The sequence below is a fragment of the Gadus macrocephalus genome, chromosome 17, assembly GCF_031168955.1.
Source record: "Gadus macrocephalus chromosome 17, ASM3116895v1".
NCBI lineage: Eukaryota > Metazoa > Chordata > Actinopteri > Gadiformes > Gadidae > Gadus > Gadus macrocephalus.
The window spans coordinates 10399362-10418258 of NC_082398.1; the positions used below are offsets into that span (position 1 = coordinate 10399362).

At 42.8% G+C, this 18897-nt stretch overlaps 1 protein-coding gene across 1 annotated transcript in view; it reads left to right on the top strand.

The window, feature by feature from the left end:
• The window catches only part of nrxn2b (neurexin 2b), a 186073-nt gene that overhangs the window by 42741 nt on the left and 124435 nt on the right, over window positions 1-18897 (top strand). The window lies entirely within an intron of this gene.

The following is an 18897-nucleotide window of genomic DNA, read 5'->3' on the forward strand; positions in this document are numbered from 1 at the left end:
TAACAACATGCTTGTCTTTGAGATTGATGTTGATGGTTTTTCTTGCCCGTGTTGAAGAAATGTGCACACAATCCAAAAGCATTGTAATGTCGCCCTCACGTTGCCCTTAACTAATCTCCACTACATTGTTGGAATGTGATTTGTTTTTTCACTACTAAACAGGTGCTCTCACACTTTAATTTGCACCACAGACATTTATACTGGAGTCCCAGGGCTGAGGCCTTGTCGGGGAATGTGCTGGTACTTGCTGCAAAATGTTAAATTAGCAGTTTGTTTTTATGTAAAGGTCGCCGCGTCCTCCATGACTTTGTGCGCACGCAGGGACGCCTTTAGAGAGTGTGGAATAAAGATTAACTTTATTGCTGGCTTCTTCCCCACAGTGAAATGTGTCACCACGTTCAACAGACGCTATTCCACAGGAAAATGACGATACAGTGACTTTACTTCAGAATAAAATAAACTGTAATTGCAGCTGAAAACAAAACTTTGTGATTTCATAACCAGTCCAGCCCCTGATCTTTGTTAGGCTTGCATCTAAATATATGTCATTTTTATGCCAGCTTTTAAAAACACCTGCAATGTTTGTTACATTTTTAGCAAAAATCCATTCTGTTTCAAACCTTTGCGTCGTTTGAGTAGGAATTGGGACCTATGAAGAAAGTACAATATGCCTCCTATGCTCTTCTTGATGGTCCCCTTCCACACAGCAACAGGGATTGTTTAGTGGTTAGAAACCTCAATTTCCCCAGTCTACCTATATCCGTGATTTAAGATGGCTATTCCTCTATCTGCTTGAACAGAAAGACTTTGTGAAACTGCTTTAGAGGACATTGCTCGTAAGCCTACTATCACCGGAATAATACGCAAATGCACATCAGTATAGAACTCCTCAGTTAATTTTCGGTTTCTAAGTGACGTTATTAACGGGGGCGTTGACCAAAATGCCTCAGGAAATAATTGGATTGACCTCCAACCAATCAGAGCAACGGAACATGGGACTCATCAGTGGCAGCCATCTTGATTTTTTTATGAAAGTCACTCAACGGCGCTCCCAGGGGTTCTCCTCCATACAGTCATCGTGTCCAACCCACCCCGTAGTAGATCAACGGACTAGGCGCATAATGCCGGGATAATTACTAACTTTAAATAAAAAACACATCTTAAATGTAAGAAATAGAGGAGATATTATAATAATGAAATAGCACCAAGCGTACTTTGATTGAACATGTTGACTTCCTCCTAATAACACTTACTCTCCAAGTTAATTAAAGATTCTTCCAAATTATAATGAAATCATTTTTTTCCCCGAGTGACTACTTAATGACCAGTTCTGGAAAATACCCAAGGACACATTTCAACCAAGTTCTGGGTAAAGAAAACAACAATATTTTTCAAGGGTTCAAAGTTGGCAGTTGATTAAAGGGGGTTAATCAAACAAGACCTCGGCTTGCTTCGTTATCGATCCTGCCCATCGCGGGAATTATTATGGTGTTTATCCTCGACAGACAGCCCAGAGAAACGTCTTTAGGGAGAGAAAAAAAATCTATAATCCTATTTGGCGACGAACCAAAGCAGACTCACCAGAGATCTCAGGGACTGATGCCATTTTTAACTTCCAACAATCTCGCAGATTTGACACACTTTCGAAGAATGTGCTCATAACTGTGAATAAAACAACCGTATGCATAAGTACGTGCACCGTTGTAAGTATGTGCTGCCTTTGGAATATCCATTTTCTAGGGGGAAAAGAGAGAAAGCATTCGCTAGCTATACCGTCAGCTAACTGGGTCAGGTGCTACTGCCACATGTCAGCCCTGGGCCACCGACCTCAGGGGACATGGGACGGGGACAATTCATTGGACCTTCATCACCAGCACCTTCTTCTGTACCACTACCTCCCCTTCGCCACCACCCCCTCCTCCTCCGTCGCTTCCTCCTCCTCTCTAACCCGTGGCCGTCCTTCAATGACCGCGGGAAGGACAAACACAACCCAACCACCAGTTATCCCTGATCCCTATCTGTCTGTCTGTGTTTCTGACTCTGTCGGATTGTCCGTCTGTTTGTCTCTCTGTCTATGTGTTTCTCTGTCTTTTGACCCCTTTTTCTATGTCTGCTTCTATGTCCTTTGGTCCCTCGGTCTCTGTTTTTGTTTAATGTTTTGTCTCTCCTCTGTGTCTCCCTTTCTCCTTCTACTTGTCTGTCTGCCTCTCTGACTGTTTGTCTCTCCATTTGGCTAGCTGTCTCCGTCTTTAAGACAGTCTGCCTGTCGAATATGTCTGTATCTGTCAGTCGCTCCATTCAACCGTCTCTCTGCATGTCTATCGCCCCATTTGTCTCTATCGGTCTGTCCTCAATCCTGTCTGTCTGTCTGTCTGTCTGTCTGTCTGTCTGTCTGTCTGTCTGTCTGTCTGTCTGTCTGTCTGTCTGTCTGTCTGCATATCTGTCTCTCCATCCGTCTTTAAGCCTGTGTGTGTGCGAGTGTGTGTGTGTTCGCTCATCACCCAGGGCTCTCTATGGGTTTAAGGATCAAGGGATTATCTAACTCAATATGAGACTGTTGCCCCAAAATATTAAAGCACACATTCCCCTATCCCCCAGCCATGGCATAAACACACACCTCCCTGACCTCCAGCAATAAAATGCAGTCCACACCCAAAACTCAAATATAATTACAAATATTAACATAAAATATTCTGTTCAAGCATCAACAAACCAATCAAAGACTTTTCCAGGGTAATGAAATACACAACGAATTGTCCTGAAAAGTACACGAAAGATAACCCCTTTTCACCATGGACTGCTAACCTAGACCCTCTCAAACTATGTCAACACATTACCAGATTTGAAATATGATTAAACTTTAAACCCTTTCTGATTGTTAAACAAGAATCCATCACCGGGTCACCAACTGTTTGTCCTAGCAGCCAATGGAAGAGGGAGGTAGAGTAGTAAACTCCTTCCTAATCTGCTATCTGAATTGGAGTCTGCGTATAAATCCCGTGAGACTTGGCTTTGCCTCAAACGCATGAGATCCCCCTGAGTGGAGTTTCAGCAAAACAAAACAGATTAACTTGTTGTTCGGGTCAGGAGAACAGCCTACTTGCAGTATATAGATTGCTGTTGCTCTTATCGAAGGCTGTGATGTTCAGCGTTTTCACCGCGCATCTAAAATCAGTGAACAACCTCTGTGTTTCAGTTTTTACCCGGAAACGGCTAGTTGGCGGCGAACTAGCTGATCATGCGGCTGTTTTGAGTCTCGCTCCTATACGCTGTGTGTCTAAGATGGTTTACTTTTCCCTGTGGAATAAACAGATGTTGTAGCACAATCGTTTCAAAAACTCAACCTAGAAACTTGACATTCGTATTCATGTTTTATAAATGCAACTCGGTTTTTTGTATTCCTGTTGAGTTTATTTCAGCAGACTTTTATCTACAGTGACTCACAGTGAAGAGAGTTACTGCTCATTAAGAAGAAGGACATATTGGGCTAGCGTGCCTACGGTTAAGCCTCAGACATTGGGGATTGTACCCAGGACCTTCTGTCTGAATGGCCATTCACATGATCAGAATGTGTGATGAAGGGTGGGACACCAGGATGAATAACCAATGGAAACCTATTTGTAAGACGGGGGATCCTGACACTCATGGTGATGGAGGGGGATCAGGCCTTAGTAAGGCCGCTCCACAAGACTGACCCTCTGAAGGTCAGGGCTAGAGCAGTGACTCAGAGCATATGGATGGCCCGGTCTGGTTTGGTGAGGCTCCTCCCCCCTACCTTGACAATAACCAATCACTGATTGGTTTCCTGAGGCTTGTCGTTTTCTGATTGGCCACATTGCCCCGCCAAATGCCTCCGATGTTAGCATCCACAACCATCTTTCTTTCTTTCACTGTTTCTTCCCAGGAAAAAAATGTGCTTCTGAAAAAGGTCTGTGAGCACAAGGAGTCTCTGTTTACATACAAAGATAATGACCCGAGCTGTAATTAATCAGGTTCACTTCAGGCTAAGCAGAGGAAATAAATCAAAGGTCCAGGGAACCATAAAACCAGCCAAGCATCCCTCAAAGACAATCTGCCCACCCCCTATGCGCTGTGAAATGCAACCGCATATCTGAGTTAACATGCACATGTAACAGAACACATCAAATGGAACAAATGTGTTCATTTGTCATAAACCCTTGAACTAGAAGTCCATGTAGACAAGAGGGAAATTAAAGAGGCCCTATTTTACCAACTGGTGGTAAGGCTGATTATTCATCGCAAGCCAATTCCCCATCTAACCACTGACATCACAGGTGGTAGTTTACCAACAAGGTGGTTCATTCCCCGGGGATTCTGTTAAGCTTTCATGCTACAAAAAAAAGTGAGTTCAAACTCACTTTTACCTGAGCGTTAAAGATATGGATCGGTTCAATTTAAAACTACATTATTTGAGGGTGATTTGTTGCTCTCCGAGAATATCCGTTTCGATTTGACAGCACCTGCGTCTGTATGAGCCAATTTAGTTTTTAAACCGTTGCCGGCTAATTTCTGACGGGCATATTTTCCGTGCTTGAGGGATTCCATCATGCCAGTCAATCACAGGTGCGTGAAATGCAACATTATTCGATGTTGGAGAACCGAGGGAGGGAGGGAGCAGAGAGGGAAGAGATGTTTTTTGATTCTTGAGTTAAAAAAAATTCGCTCTCTTTTCTACCCTATCCCTCTTTTGACAACTCTTAAATCTCACTGACAGCACCTTTTTAAAAGGCACAACTGTATTTTAAAACATATTGCACAATAATGTCCTTTACATATCGTATCGGACGGACGGTGTATGAAATGCCCAAATGTTGCTCCAAATGGAAAATCTATCATCGCAGCGCAATCCAATTTTATCCCATATCGAGGCAATCCTGGTCGATGTTTCCATCTAAACCGATAGAGTCAATAATGACTGAACTGTTGCTCGCTTCGAGCACCAGAGTGTTGCACACGACCCTACGGCCCTCCGGGCTTCTTAATGAAATGGATTCGGTCAGCCATTTTTCATCGGTGTCCAAGGGTCTTGGCCCTACGCCTCTCCCATCTTTAATTGCATTAACCTCTCTCACTCCCTCTCATTCTCTCTCTCGCTCTCTCGCTCTCTCGCTCTCTCATTTTCTCTCTCTCTCTCTCTCTCTCTCTCTCTCTCTCTCTCTCTCTCTCTCTCTCTTCGCGGTCTCTCTCGCTCTCTCTCTCTCTCTCTCTCTCTCTCTCTCTCTCTCTCTCTCTCTCTCTCTCTCTCTCTTTCGCGGTCTCTCTTGCTCTCTCTCTCTCTCTCTCTCTCTCTCTCTCTCTCTCTCTCTCTCTCTCTCTCTCTTGCTCCCACTCTCACTTACTAATCATCTCTTCAATATATATATATATATATATATAATAAAAAGAAAAGTGTAAGGTACAAGTAGTTAGGAGCGTAATTGAATTAGGCCCACATGACATCACTCTTAGAGGGGGGGGGGGGGAGTAAGTGAAGTAAGAGAGGGTAGGAATTGGCCGTAGAACTTGTCGTTCTTTGGGGTGGGTAGGGGTCAGAGGTTGTAATTAGGGTCAGTGGGGGGATGGGGTGGGGATGAAGAGGGTTAATGAACGAACCAGAAGTTGAATTAGAAACCCGTAGGTACTGGTGAAGTACAAGTTTCTGAGGGTAGAAGAAAAAGGAGATGCTGAAAGAAGTGAGGCGAATGGCATTAACAATAGCAGAGAGAGAGAGAGAGCGAAAGGGAAATTAAGTCTGATTAAAAAGGAAGAGGAGAGAGAGATGAAGAGAGAGGTGCTGATAGAATATGCTTTGCAGCCGAGTGATACATACATATAAAGGCGGCTTTGTCATTGAGATTTCTTACAGAGTTATATTCTAATGTACATGCTATCTTGTTAAGTGGGCCCTTTTTGCACAAAACGTCCTGCAATACTGTTGGTATTATTCACATTTATTCTTAGCATGGCAGGCTGTCATGCTCTACCAGTTGAGCTAGACAGGACAAGGCATTGATGATAATTATATTAATATTAATTACAACAAATCTTCAAACACCCAAAATAAATTAAAGGTAACATATAATTAACCTTGGGTAGTTATATGCCAACATATGTTACAAATATATGGACAAACATAACCGCATGAAGGCGGTTTCCTGCGTGATTAGATTATTGTATGTAAATGTCATTTTAGATTATATTGCAGTACCATACTAGTTCACGCTATTTAGGGTATTGTGCGTAAATGGGTCATAAGTTATGATTTGGATGTGTACTTTCGTATTAGAGTATGTTATTGCATATGAATATGTTCAGAAAATGGAACTACTATATCCAATCCTGCGTTCTCTGACCAGAGTGTGTTTTTATTGTTTCATTCTCCTCTTTTACTCTTATTTGACTTGTGGCCCATATCCAATCGGGAGAGACTTGTTTTCTATCGGACTTCAGCCTACTCATCACTGAGACATTTCCGATGTGATTTTGATCGGAGTATACATTCCCTCCCAGACAAATACGGACAGTGCTCGCACAGAGCTGTTGAACTATATAAACACAATCCAGACCAATATCCAGACAATGCCCACATCGTGGCAGGGGGCTTTAACAGAGCATCCCTGAATACAGTAAACTTCCACCTGCATATAACAGGCAGCAAGAGGGCAGAGCGGGCCGTGACCGCTGCTATTCTCAATCCAAGGACAGCTACAAGGTCAAATCCCTCCCTCCATCAGGCAAGTCGCCATTTTCTTGCTTCCAAATTACAAACAGTAGAAGCAGGAACCCCGGCTAATGTGTCATGGGAAACGTTAGTCAACCCAATGTTAGGCCACGCTTCAGGACACATTGGATGACGTCGCTGTGACGTATTCCTACTGATGTGTCGGCCTGTTTGAGGAAGCGTTGATTTGGTCGAGAAGATTATTCTAGAGGCTAATTCCTAATTTATAGATGCTGTGCGGGGAAATCGGCGAGGCAAATCAAAATTTTCGGGTGAACAAATGAAAGTGGTGAATCTGTGCAAAAATCTTTCCTACTGTCTCAGCACGGTCAGAACCGGTATCATCTCATGGCATCGCCCTTACGCCCTCTCCAGTTGCTGCTTGTGGGAGTATACAACGTTGTCACAAGCTGCAAAAACAAAGAATGTCTGCATGGTCCCACCAGAAGTCATTGAATGTTGATTGTCCAATCACATGGACATACGCATTACACGCTTATTTGCATAAGGTCAACTGAAGTTCAGTTGACAAGCCCCTATGCATGGTGCAAAGGATTGTGGGAAGGCTTGCATGTGGCAGAGGTTGAGGCGTGTCAAAGATTTGGGATAAAAGTTGAACGGAGGTCATCTTTATAAGAAATTAGCGTGCGTTTCGGCAATGTGATTGGACAATCCACATTCAGGGAGTAATGGCAGACTATGCAAAATCATATTCAAATTAATTTCTTTGTCTTAAGCAATCAAAGCAACAATGTTGGCCTTACGTCAGGAATGTGTCCCGCTGACAAGCGTCATGCTACCAGCAGAGGAGTGTCAAAGACGCAAGAAGGTAGTACAGAGAGAAGATGGAGGCAACCTTCATCAGTCCCATCATAGATGTACGTGTTCAGGCATTAGGACGACTGTGGACTTTAAACCCAAAGCCACCACATCGAACGCTGACATCTGCCTGGCCAATGAGCTAAATAGCTTATATACCCGTTTCGATGTCACCGGCGTCAACAACCGTGAGTGGCGCGGACAGCGGCATTTGCGAGGAGTGCCCCCTGAAGATGGCAGAGCATGAGGCGAGGAGTTCATTCAGGACGATTGATGCCAGGAAGCCGGCTGGACCAGATGGCATCCCCGGTACTGTTTTAAATACTGCAAGGCTCAGCCAGCTCTGCTGCTACTTTGAAACTCTCCAACTCTTTCTTCATTAATCCCACACGTTTTCAAATGTCCAGCATTGTCGCTTGACCGGAGTCTGATCTCCGGATGTGACGATCGGGGAGAATCTCCACTCTTTACTGTTGAAGTGTTGAATCTGTTACTTTTGTGCCAGACGAATAACCTCTCACTGAATGTTGCTAAGGCAGAGGAGCTGATGTTAGACTTCAGGAAAAAGTGACCAGCGGCCGCCTCCCAGATCACTCAGCATCAACGGGGGTCCTGACGAGGGGGTGGGACACCTTCACACATCCAAGAAGCTGACCTGGTCGACCCATGCCGATCATGTGGTGGTGTTCAGGAATCAATCGTCTTCACTCTTTAAGAGAGGTGGACAAGGCTCGGGGTAAACCGACGGGTTCCTGCAGGACTTTTAACACACGTGCTTACGGAGAGGTTCCTCACTGGAGACGTCACCACCTGCTACTCCAGCTGCTCCGCTCAACCGCCGAGCTCACCACCTGCCCAGCGCACCACTCCCCGGAGGATGATCACAATCAGTGCTTCAGGAGACGAGGACTGTAGAGACGATACTACTGAACCGTTTCTCTCTCTGGGGCCACTGCAGCCTCAAGCCCCAAAGTAGGAAGGCTCAGAAGGAGTTTCTTCCTGCAGACCATCTGACTAGTAAAATCCGTCTGATGGACTGCACAGCAAGACTGATGGACTGACCAACTGTTGTTATAGCCTTTGACAGTATGATTGTTTTTTTGTTTCATTATTGCTCATGAAATATTGTGTTATCACTATGGTGTTGAATTATTATATTATTATCAGATGTCAATTTCTATTTGTATTATGTTAAAACTGTATATAGTGTTTATATACAACGGGATATCTGTCTATCTATCTGGGGGGGGGTGTGCACAGGGCAAGCATTAGCTGCACTGAACTCACTTATGCTTGCATGTGATAAATAAACTAAGTCTGAGTCTCATAATATGTGAATCGTGTGTGTATGATCGCCCACACTCCACGTCTTGTCTTTGTCGATTTTGATCCGAGCTCCCAGTGGTTTGTTGAGCGCCTCGTCGTCGAGGGCGACCAGCCAAGTGCCAGCTCAGCTCAGTGTGTGTTTTTGCCTTGAAGGCATCCCATAATTATAACCCTAGCAACAGGAGCCGTGGTTACAGAGACTATTAGGGACTATATAAATAATCAATTTGAGAGACCTCTTGGCTTGAGAGACAATCAATCTGACGTGGGTCATATTGGGTACACTTATTTTGATAGTTGTAAGTTGATAACTCCAATATGTTACGTTAGACGATGCTGAACCCAAGAGCAGACAGAGACGATGTTGAAGGGATAACAAAAAGGGTTTATTGAACAAGGTGGGAAGCAGGTAGTGGATGAGGGAGCCGGGGGGAGAGCGAGGTGGGCGAGCTGGAGTGAGTGATCCGGGTAACTGCAGGCAGAGGAACAAAAGTTAGATGTGGTCCAAAAACAACAAGAGACTAGAGTAAGAGAGCGAGGTAGCAAGTAACACTAGAGCCAGGCACGTATAGTTACCACGGTAGTGCGTAGTACAATCTGGCGCCGACAGCAGGGAATCCAAGGGTTTATGAAGGGGGTTGATTGGGGATGAGGACCAGGTGAGCATGATTGTAGATGAGGGCCAGGTGTGAGGTGAGACAGACAGGGGGAGTGGCAGACCAGGAGGAGGAAAACACAGCAGACTGCTGTGACCACAACACAATAATGCAAATGGTGTAATGTGTCTGACACAGGAACACACACAATTAGTACGTTTTATAGGCCATATTATAAAATGGTAGAGCCATATTTATTATACAAGCTAAACCTTTATTAACCTTTGAATAATATATTTAATGGATCGTACAAATTACAACAAATCAAGCTGTTGAGAATCCTAGCAATACTCTGTGTGCATGGCGATGTGTCTCAGACACAAGAACGCAGTTGCTATATTTATGTGATTTTGAGGGACAAATTCCGAGAGGCATTTCATATTTTGTTCCAGGCATCCTTAATATATTGTATATAATATGTATTGATGGCGGTTTTGCAGACCTCGGTTTGTAGAACCACAGAGGATTTACCATCTCCTTCGTGGGCATTTCATCTCTAGTCTTCTTTATCTTATGTGGATGGGTGCTCGGCCCTTTGGCCTGTGAATCGTTCTTGGCACGGTTGGGGTGAATCCATGCATACATATATATATATATATATATCCTGGCTAGACTAACAGCATTGATCATGTGGATGTGAGTTATACATATAAATATAAAATACAGGGTTCTTACAGGGTGCTCCCCAGACAATGTTAAGTGACCAGGTTATTACAGGGATCTCCCCAGACAATGTTATAGTGCCGGTGCGCCATCATGTTACTTCATAAAAAAGGAATGTCTCAATGAAAACATTTAATTTCTAATGACGGTAAAATTGGTTAAAACCTGTTTTATTAGAATAATGCTTTAAAAAGCTAAAACTAAACATTAATTTCAGTACATTACCCAATTAGAAGCATGTTATTATTAGTAGGTAGTTGGTAATCACTTTAGAGCTAAATGGGCCTAGTCAGCAGTACCTAGTCAGCAGTTTGAACACGAGAAAAAAAATTGGACTGAAAGTTCTTGAAAGGTTGGAGGGCATGTCATGACCTACGGCAACTTTTTTACACTTTTTTAGTACCGTTGTTGTTCATGAGCGTTATAATGATCAACTTTCTACGAAATGCGCCACATATGTGGCTTTATACTGAGAAGCTTAACCCTCTCTTGGATGTGGAGATAAACAAAAAACAAACCACTGTTCACGTGGAGCTGCACACATCCCGCACACCGTAGCTCAACCATGACCAAAGCTCGACCTAATACTGCGACCAAATTTGTTAGGGCGCCACCAAATAAAAAAAGGTACTTTCCGAAGTGCCAGCAGTAGAAACTGTTAGTCTTGAGCCCTGTATATATTCTATCGCATTCCCTCCTGCCTGTATTTGTCTTGCACTTTCAGCTTCCAGCCAATGGCTACATGTTACTACGGCAACCCCTCATTCTCTTCCGCATCACCCCCCCCCCCCCCCCCCCCCCCCCCTCCGTCCGCTCGCCCCGTTAGGCAAATCCTTCCCCAAGGAAGACGAAAATTTGATTCACGCTTTGCATGTGTACATTTTATTCTTGTGCATGTTTATCTTGAAAAATATGCAATCAATTCACTTTTTAGTACTTCAAACAAAATATACGCCCTAAAATGTACCAAATAGTACATTTGCATTGTCTATATTAAAACAAAATACGTACTATGCATTTATGTGATATACATTTTGGTAACATCAACGACATTACTGGAGCGTCAAAATCGCTATGAATGAAGGCCACCCATGCTCAGAAACATCAAGGGGTGCACGTTGCAATTAATAAGCCAAATCCTAGCGTGGGAACGCTAACGCAAGCACCCTATATCCCCTAGAGATGAAAGACACACATAGCGTATGTACACATATCGTGCGCCCGGATCGCACGTACATCTTGTTTGTACATATTGTACGCTCCTATGGGATCTGGATCCTGGCGGTACCCTGAAGCACGTTATTTAGAAGTCAGTGTGGACAGATTCCTTCACATCTAGTCGGCTGCGTCTGCGTCACCAGCCCCCCTCCCTCCTACACCCCCCCCCCCCCTTTTCCAGTTCCACGTCCCACACGATTTTTACATAAAGTGACACCGTTATAGAAATACCCCCCACGCACACAAACGCACACAAACACGCACAAACCCTAAAGGGACATGTCTACCCCCCACGCACACATACACACTCACACATGCACACACTGACAAACACGCATGCACACACGCACACATGTACACACTGACACACACACACATGCACCGACGAGCACACTGACACACACACACACAAACGTGTTCAAACACGTAGACACACACACATACACAAACATACACCCACGCACACACTAGACACATGAATGTACACACAGACACACGCGCACACACACACACACACACACACACACACACACACACACACACACACACACACACACACACTGACATACACCCACACACTGACATGCAAACGGAAATGCACACACACACAGACATACACACAGACACTGACAGACACACAGACACTGACATACGCAAACATAGAAACACACAGACACGCACACACACAAACACACACACACAGACACACACACACACACGCACACACACACACACACACACACACACACACACACATAAAACCCACAAACTAGACACACATGAATGTACACACCACACACAGAGCACACAGAATTACAATCTATCTAGGCTCGCAAAACGTCAGCACTGAAATGAAAAGAATCACTTGCGTTCTGTGTCACTACTGAGACTTTACATTTGTCATTTGATATTCTACTTATTCTATAAAGAGTTTGACAGCGTGCTGCATGTAGAGAAAGCAGGAATTTGTCCTATCAGACATAAGAAGAAAGTAAAGTGTAGAGTCGACAGCTAGAAAACCCCTTCTCACTCTCTCTCTCTCTCTCTCGCTCTTTCTCTTTCTCTCTCTCTCTCTCTCTCTCCCTCTCCCTCTCCCTCTCCCTCTCCCTCTCCAGGGTGTTAGATGTCATTCAACGTGCGATGAGTTTCAAATGATTTTCCTCTTTCATTCGCGTTGCATATTAAATAACATTTTCAGAAGGAATGAAGACAATATAAAAAGTAGTGCATGCCAGGGAGAATGAAATGAAGTGTATGGTGGGGGGGGGGGGGGTGAGATATGACCACGTTGTGTCAATAAAAATGATGAGCAAGAGGGAGCTTACAATCTCTTTCGTGGTCGGACGGGCACTAATAGAGGTATACGTTGACATGTGTATTAGCAGCTGGCCGTAATTTAATTCTGCGTGGATTTGATTAAAAAAAAGGGGGAGTGTTATTAATAAATGCAGGGATTTTAATTCTGTTTATTTTTGCTCACATCCCCAGGCATATGAATGGAACAGCTATATAGTAGCTATTGTCTGGCCCCAACACAAAACAAGAGCCCCTACGAGGCCTGGTTTGGGTGTTCCACGTGACAAATGCCTGCATGGGGGGAAGGGCTCCCAGCACTGCATTCTGCATTGTCTTCTTGTTATGTCTTTTTATATCGAAACCCCCTCATAACACCCACAGTGCTGATCATATGGTTAATTAGGAGCTATTCACACCTTTTCAATAGGCTTCCTTTCCCCCAACCCCCATCTCTCCCTGTAGACCAACAGCAGTGTTAGTTCAATTATATTGCCTTAATGGTGGAAGGCGTCGCCTTTGTTCCTGAATTGTTAAGCAGTAATTGAGGAATTGTTAGACTCGTTGATGATTGATACTTTGGGGGTAGGGACCATAGAAAATAGGTTTGGGGGTTGGTAGGTTACCTTTTCACAGCCTTAGCAATCGGAAGCTTGCAATCTAAGCAGGTGAGAAGTTAAGGCCATTAACTCTTGTTACAATAAATGCAACCGTATTTGGCATTTTCTAAAGAGCTGTTTACAAGTCCGCGTCAAGTCTCAAGTCTTTGGGTACAAAGAAAAAAATATATAAATACCGAAAGCAAATATATTTTTCGTATTTTATATTTGAGTCCATTAAGCGCACAATTTGTTCTCTACGTGCACCATTAAAAAAAATATATTAATATAGTTTGTGTTAGCGTCGCGCTACAGAGATGAATCAACTGCTAACTCATGGGAAGCTTTGGGCTTCCCATGAGTTATGATTTTACAATGAGTCAGAGTGTCATATCGCTCCTCACAATGGAAAAATTAACTAGATTTCATCGTTTTTTTTCAAATCCCTCATTTTATTTAATACATTTATAGAATAGAATCTTTATTTGTCATCGGGTTAAATACAAAGTATTTACACAGTATTATATTAAACATTTGTTGAGTTTACTAGATTGATCTAGTTCATAGTCATGAAGTAGGAAAAGGAAATAATACAGTTTTTACTGTTTGCAGTTACGTTTGCAATGTCAACAAAACATTAACATTTGGTATTATTTCTAATGGCGTTATATCCTCACCACTAAGACTGCTTGAACTTGGCTCATCAAGTCATCAGGCTTCACTGTTAACCACACCCAGTTAGGCAGTGCTGGAAGAACTTGGGGTTATAATCAAAAGTTGTGTTTTGTTTTTTGGAATAACAATGCAATACGCTTATCACAGCCCTTAGAGTCTGACCACACTTTGGGTTCTCAAGTCTCCAGAGACTTGAGTGTCAAAGCAGTCAAGTCTCCAGTAAGACAATTCTCCCAGCTGGCAAGTCAAAGTCAAGTCGTAAGTTCAATTTTTGATTCTTGACTCCGACTGAAGACTCGAGTCTCCAGCTTTTCTGTGCTTAAGTTTATGTTTTTATTAGTAGTGAAACAGGGAATGGCAATGATAATATCAGATCAATGACTTAAAAGGACATGAAACATCTCTAGTGCAACACTACCCAATTGTATCAAAGCAGCCAGGGTATGAATAATAATTTAATATAATCCATCCAAAATATGTTGAGTCAAGCTCAATGATTCAAACAGATCACAAAAAAAAAATGGATTTCACGCATCCCAGGAAAGGGTAATTGTTTGCGGTCTCTCCAAAATGGTGGAATGAGCTCACCACTGACATCAGAAACCCTTACCCATCTTCGTTGCAGATTGAAAACCCCTTTGTTTGCGCTGCAACTTGGCCCTTGAAAAAAAGAATCGACCAAAAAGTAAACCCCTTATTTTTATATGTAGCACCTGAGGCAGTTTGCTTATTGGATTCATTGAATGTACTCTCATGATTCTCACGTCTGAACGCTCCTATCGGACATCACTTGGGATGAAAGTCTCAGCTAAATCAACGTGATGCAATGCAATCGCCGTCGAGGGGGGGGGGGGGAGGAGACACAAGTTAAGGCTGCGCAGCGAAAGTTGAATAAAACATTCTACTGCGGGCTAAAGAACACACCGTGGATTTGCCCTCGTGATAATGGCACGCGGCCGCAGGAGGGCCGGGCGGTTTCGCGCTCACCCGAGCATACCGGCCGAGGCAATGAGGCGCGGCCGAATACCATTAACCGCCCGCACGCGTTGGTTGGTTATGTCGGCGGTGGCGGCCGGGTGGGTTCCTGTGTGCTGCCTACTTCGCTGAGATCACACGCCTCCGTCATAACACACGTCATACAGGGCGGGGCTGGGTCGAGGTCACCGCTGGACTGGGCATAGGGCATGGCGGGCATATGCCCGGTGGCCTGAAGCCTTTTATTTATTTTTTTATTCATGCCAAACTCGCGTCTAACGTAGCAGGCCACGTTAACTTCAATGCAGGCCACATTAACGTCAATTCAAGTTAATGCAAGTTAAACTGGCAGATCTGCCCTTTATCATGATTGATTGAAGCCTGGGCCAATGAGGTGAGGGGCAGGCCAATTACGTTTTGTAATTGTGTGCATGGCTAGTTACAACGCTGCTGCCGCCAGGTTGTTTATTTATTCTTTATTCTTCATTGCATTTGTGTGACTGTCGCGGTGGCTGCCGCCAGGTTGTTTCTTTATTCTTCATTCTGTTTGTGTGACTGTCGTGCGTCTGCCTTACGAAGTAAAAGCTTGCTGTTTTGCACCGTCTGTGATGCGGTGGCGTCTGCTGGTGTGTGGTATGACGGCTTCCCTGAGTCATCCAGTCATTTCTTGCTTTAATAATGCATTGTATCACACAAGTAATGATATATTATTCATAGTTTAGCCTACAGTATTACATTTATTATAATTATATTAACTAAAATGAATTAATTAATATTTTTTAATATAATTCCTTTACTTAAATTTAAGTAACAAGGTTGAAAGAAATGACATCTAAAAAGTAATGTGACCTACGGTCAATAGATCATACTTTTGATAAGCCTAACAGTATTTTGGGAGAACTTTTCATAATGCTTCTCATAGTGTTAAAATGTTTGTGTCTCCTAGTGCACATTGATCGTTTAAGGCAGTGATTCCCAACAAGGGGTATATGGTACATTATATACCACCTGAGGTGCGCAAGCAAACTGCAGGGGGTATGTGGATAAATTAACGAATGTGTGCAGCATAGTCATTGCATGAGTGAAGGGGTACTCATGGTGTGACAAAAAGGCTTAAGGGGTACGCATGTCAAAAGCAGTTGGGGAAAAAACCCACGCTGTCACACAGCGCTCTTACATTTTTCCCCGTCAATACCTGGTGGTGGCCTGCTCTTGGTTAAAAATGCCCGGCCTGAAAAATTTCCCCAGTCCAGCCCTGGTCGAGGTAATGGAGGAGGTAGAGATACGAGAGGGATAAAGGACAGGATGATGGAGGAAATTGTTTTATAATGGAAGAAATTGATACATTTAGACAGATAGGGACGTTATCGCTTGCTAATGAATTAAAAAAGGTGGTTTGGGAGGAAATGGAGATAGCAGATAGATAGTTGAGAGAGAAAATGGAGAGAGATATCAAAATATTAATTACAGTTAATACAGATAATTGAACAAATGGAGATGGAATAAATAGGAGGAGGACAGGGATGATAGATAATACAAAAGCAATATATAGCACAAAGAAAATACACACATAATAGGGAAAACATAATGGAATGAAGCTGTTAGAAAGGTAAAATTGTGCTTTACACACGCTCTATACTTCCCCCAAGAGCCAGAAAAGGGCAGCTTGTAACGCGCAAGCTCGTTCTACTCACACGGTGCAGACGAATGAGCCACAGACGCACGCCTGCATAAAATATAAAATATCAATATCCCTGTGTGTTCCAAAACCATTTTAAGTCAGATAATATCTCAAGCGGAACTTGCTGTGAATGATTAACCACATTGGATTGGGGATTTTCTGTGTGCAACAAATGTTTGTGACCAAACAACGTTCATTTTAAACCACATTGAGACCAAGTGGCTGAATAGCGAAGTAGTGTGTTCAACTCCGAGCCCAAAGGTACTTGGTTCGATCCCCAACGACCAAAGTCTACCTAAAGGCATCCTTGAGCAAGAGGCCCCACCCCCGACCTTCCCCTTAATGTATTATGAATTATGTATGATCTCTGTTCATCACCTCCGATCTTAATGAATAAAATGGTAGTTACACGTATGCACTAATATATACAGTCACACATATAACAATACATACATAACACAATTATGCTAATATATTGTATAATTTAAGACATATTTGTTTCATCGATCTTAGTCATGTGATCCTAAAGAACCACAAGCACACAGCAATGTTCCCTCACGTGTTTCCTGAGTACTTCCCTCAGTGAGGAAATTACGACAATTACAACAATTACACCCTCTGGGGGGGGGGGGTCAGAATGATGTCACGCCACCGCCCCAAGATCTGTGCTCTCCCACATCCCGTCAGCAGTTGGGGCCGAAACAATTATTTTGTTTCATTCAACCCAACAGTTTCCTTATCGGGATATTCCTCCGGATTTGTCCTTTCTTTTTGTCTGGGATTCTGGAATAATGTATGATTTTACCAACTACTTTTATTATCAGAAGTTATTCTAATGATACCTTTCAGTTTATTGATGTCTTTCGTTCTACTCAACGATTTCTTTATTGTGATATACATTCTGATAACTCTTGCTCTATGTCAGCAGTTTCGTCTAAATATGACTTTTTTCTTTCTTTAATTTGTGCCCACTGATTTTCTTTTCATCATATTCCTCACATTTCTTTTTCTTTTTTAACTCCAACTGCCTTGGCACCCTGGCGCCTGTTTATTAATATTCATGAGCTGACATCATAGTATCCATTGCGGATTCACGGCCATTAGAAATGATTAATTTCTGACTTTGATGGAACAGGGTTGATAAAATGCCAATTAAAGTATCCCTGACAACGTTCCATCTCCAGAGGAGGGTAGCGCATGATCACAGCACCTGCACCGCCTTTAATAATCCAGTGATATGCATATGTCATAGGTGTGTGACTTTCAAATCCCCAAAGCAGAGGTTGCTTTATATGGCGTTGTCGTCAAACGCTGCACACAATGTGTGTTCTCAGGTGATCAACCTTTACCTCGACAAGCTGTGTTGTATTCTGACAAAGGTGTGAAGATGAAGTCCCCAACCTTGTCCCCAAAACAATAGATTTATTTAAAATTAAGAATTTTTCATGTAGTGATGCACATTAATCACAGAATATCTTAAAATGATCTCCTAATTTATGCTCAAAAAAGGACTTCCATAGCTCTCAAATAATTATTTAAAAGAAATACCACATTTTTAACACAAAGATGTTACGACAACAGCTAACAACTGTTGACATTTCCATTCTAGATTCTACATTTCTTCCCAATAACAACAAAACCAAACCCCATCCGGTCTTCCTAAACATATCTCGAACCAAATCGCATGGAAACCACCCACAGGGCAAGGCCAACTTTTCACATCACCAACGTGGCGAAAACTACCTTTGAACCGGTTGATAATAAATGAAATGTTGGCTGTCTGGAACGTAAGGGCGTGAGTAAAAAGCTTGGTGTCCCCCGGTCCACCCCACTCCGCCTCTAATCCCTACCTGGATTCATCTCATTCATTATTCAGGGTCGACTCCTGCCGCCACACAGACTAGCGATACAGCGTAGGCACTCACAGCCCTCACAGAGAGGATAAAAGTGTTTATCTGTCTGATGTTTATTCTCAGGATATATGTATATATATATATATATATATATATGACTACATTTACATTTTGTAATGCAGTTGATGGTTTTATCCAGAGGGATTAAAATGTGAATGCAGAGTAGCTTTAACAGTCAAAGATATGGTTAGCAGATTTTTTTTCATTGTTGTATTAATTGCGCTATTATTGTAATGCAATATTACAGATTTTCATTCATAAAATTATAACCGCTGTGATTGTTGTGCCCTAAACTGATAATTACATTTCTGGAGTATAATAATACATAATGAAACATGCTCAACATTAACTATAATTC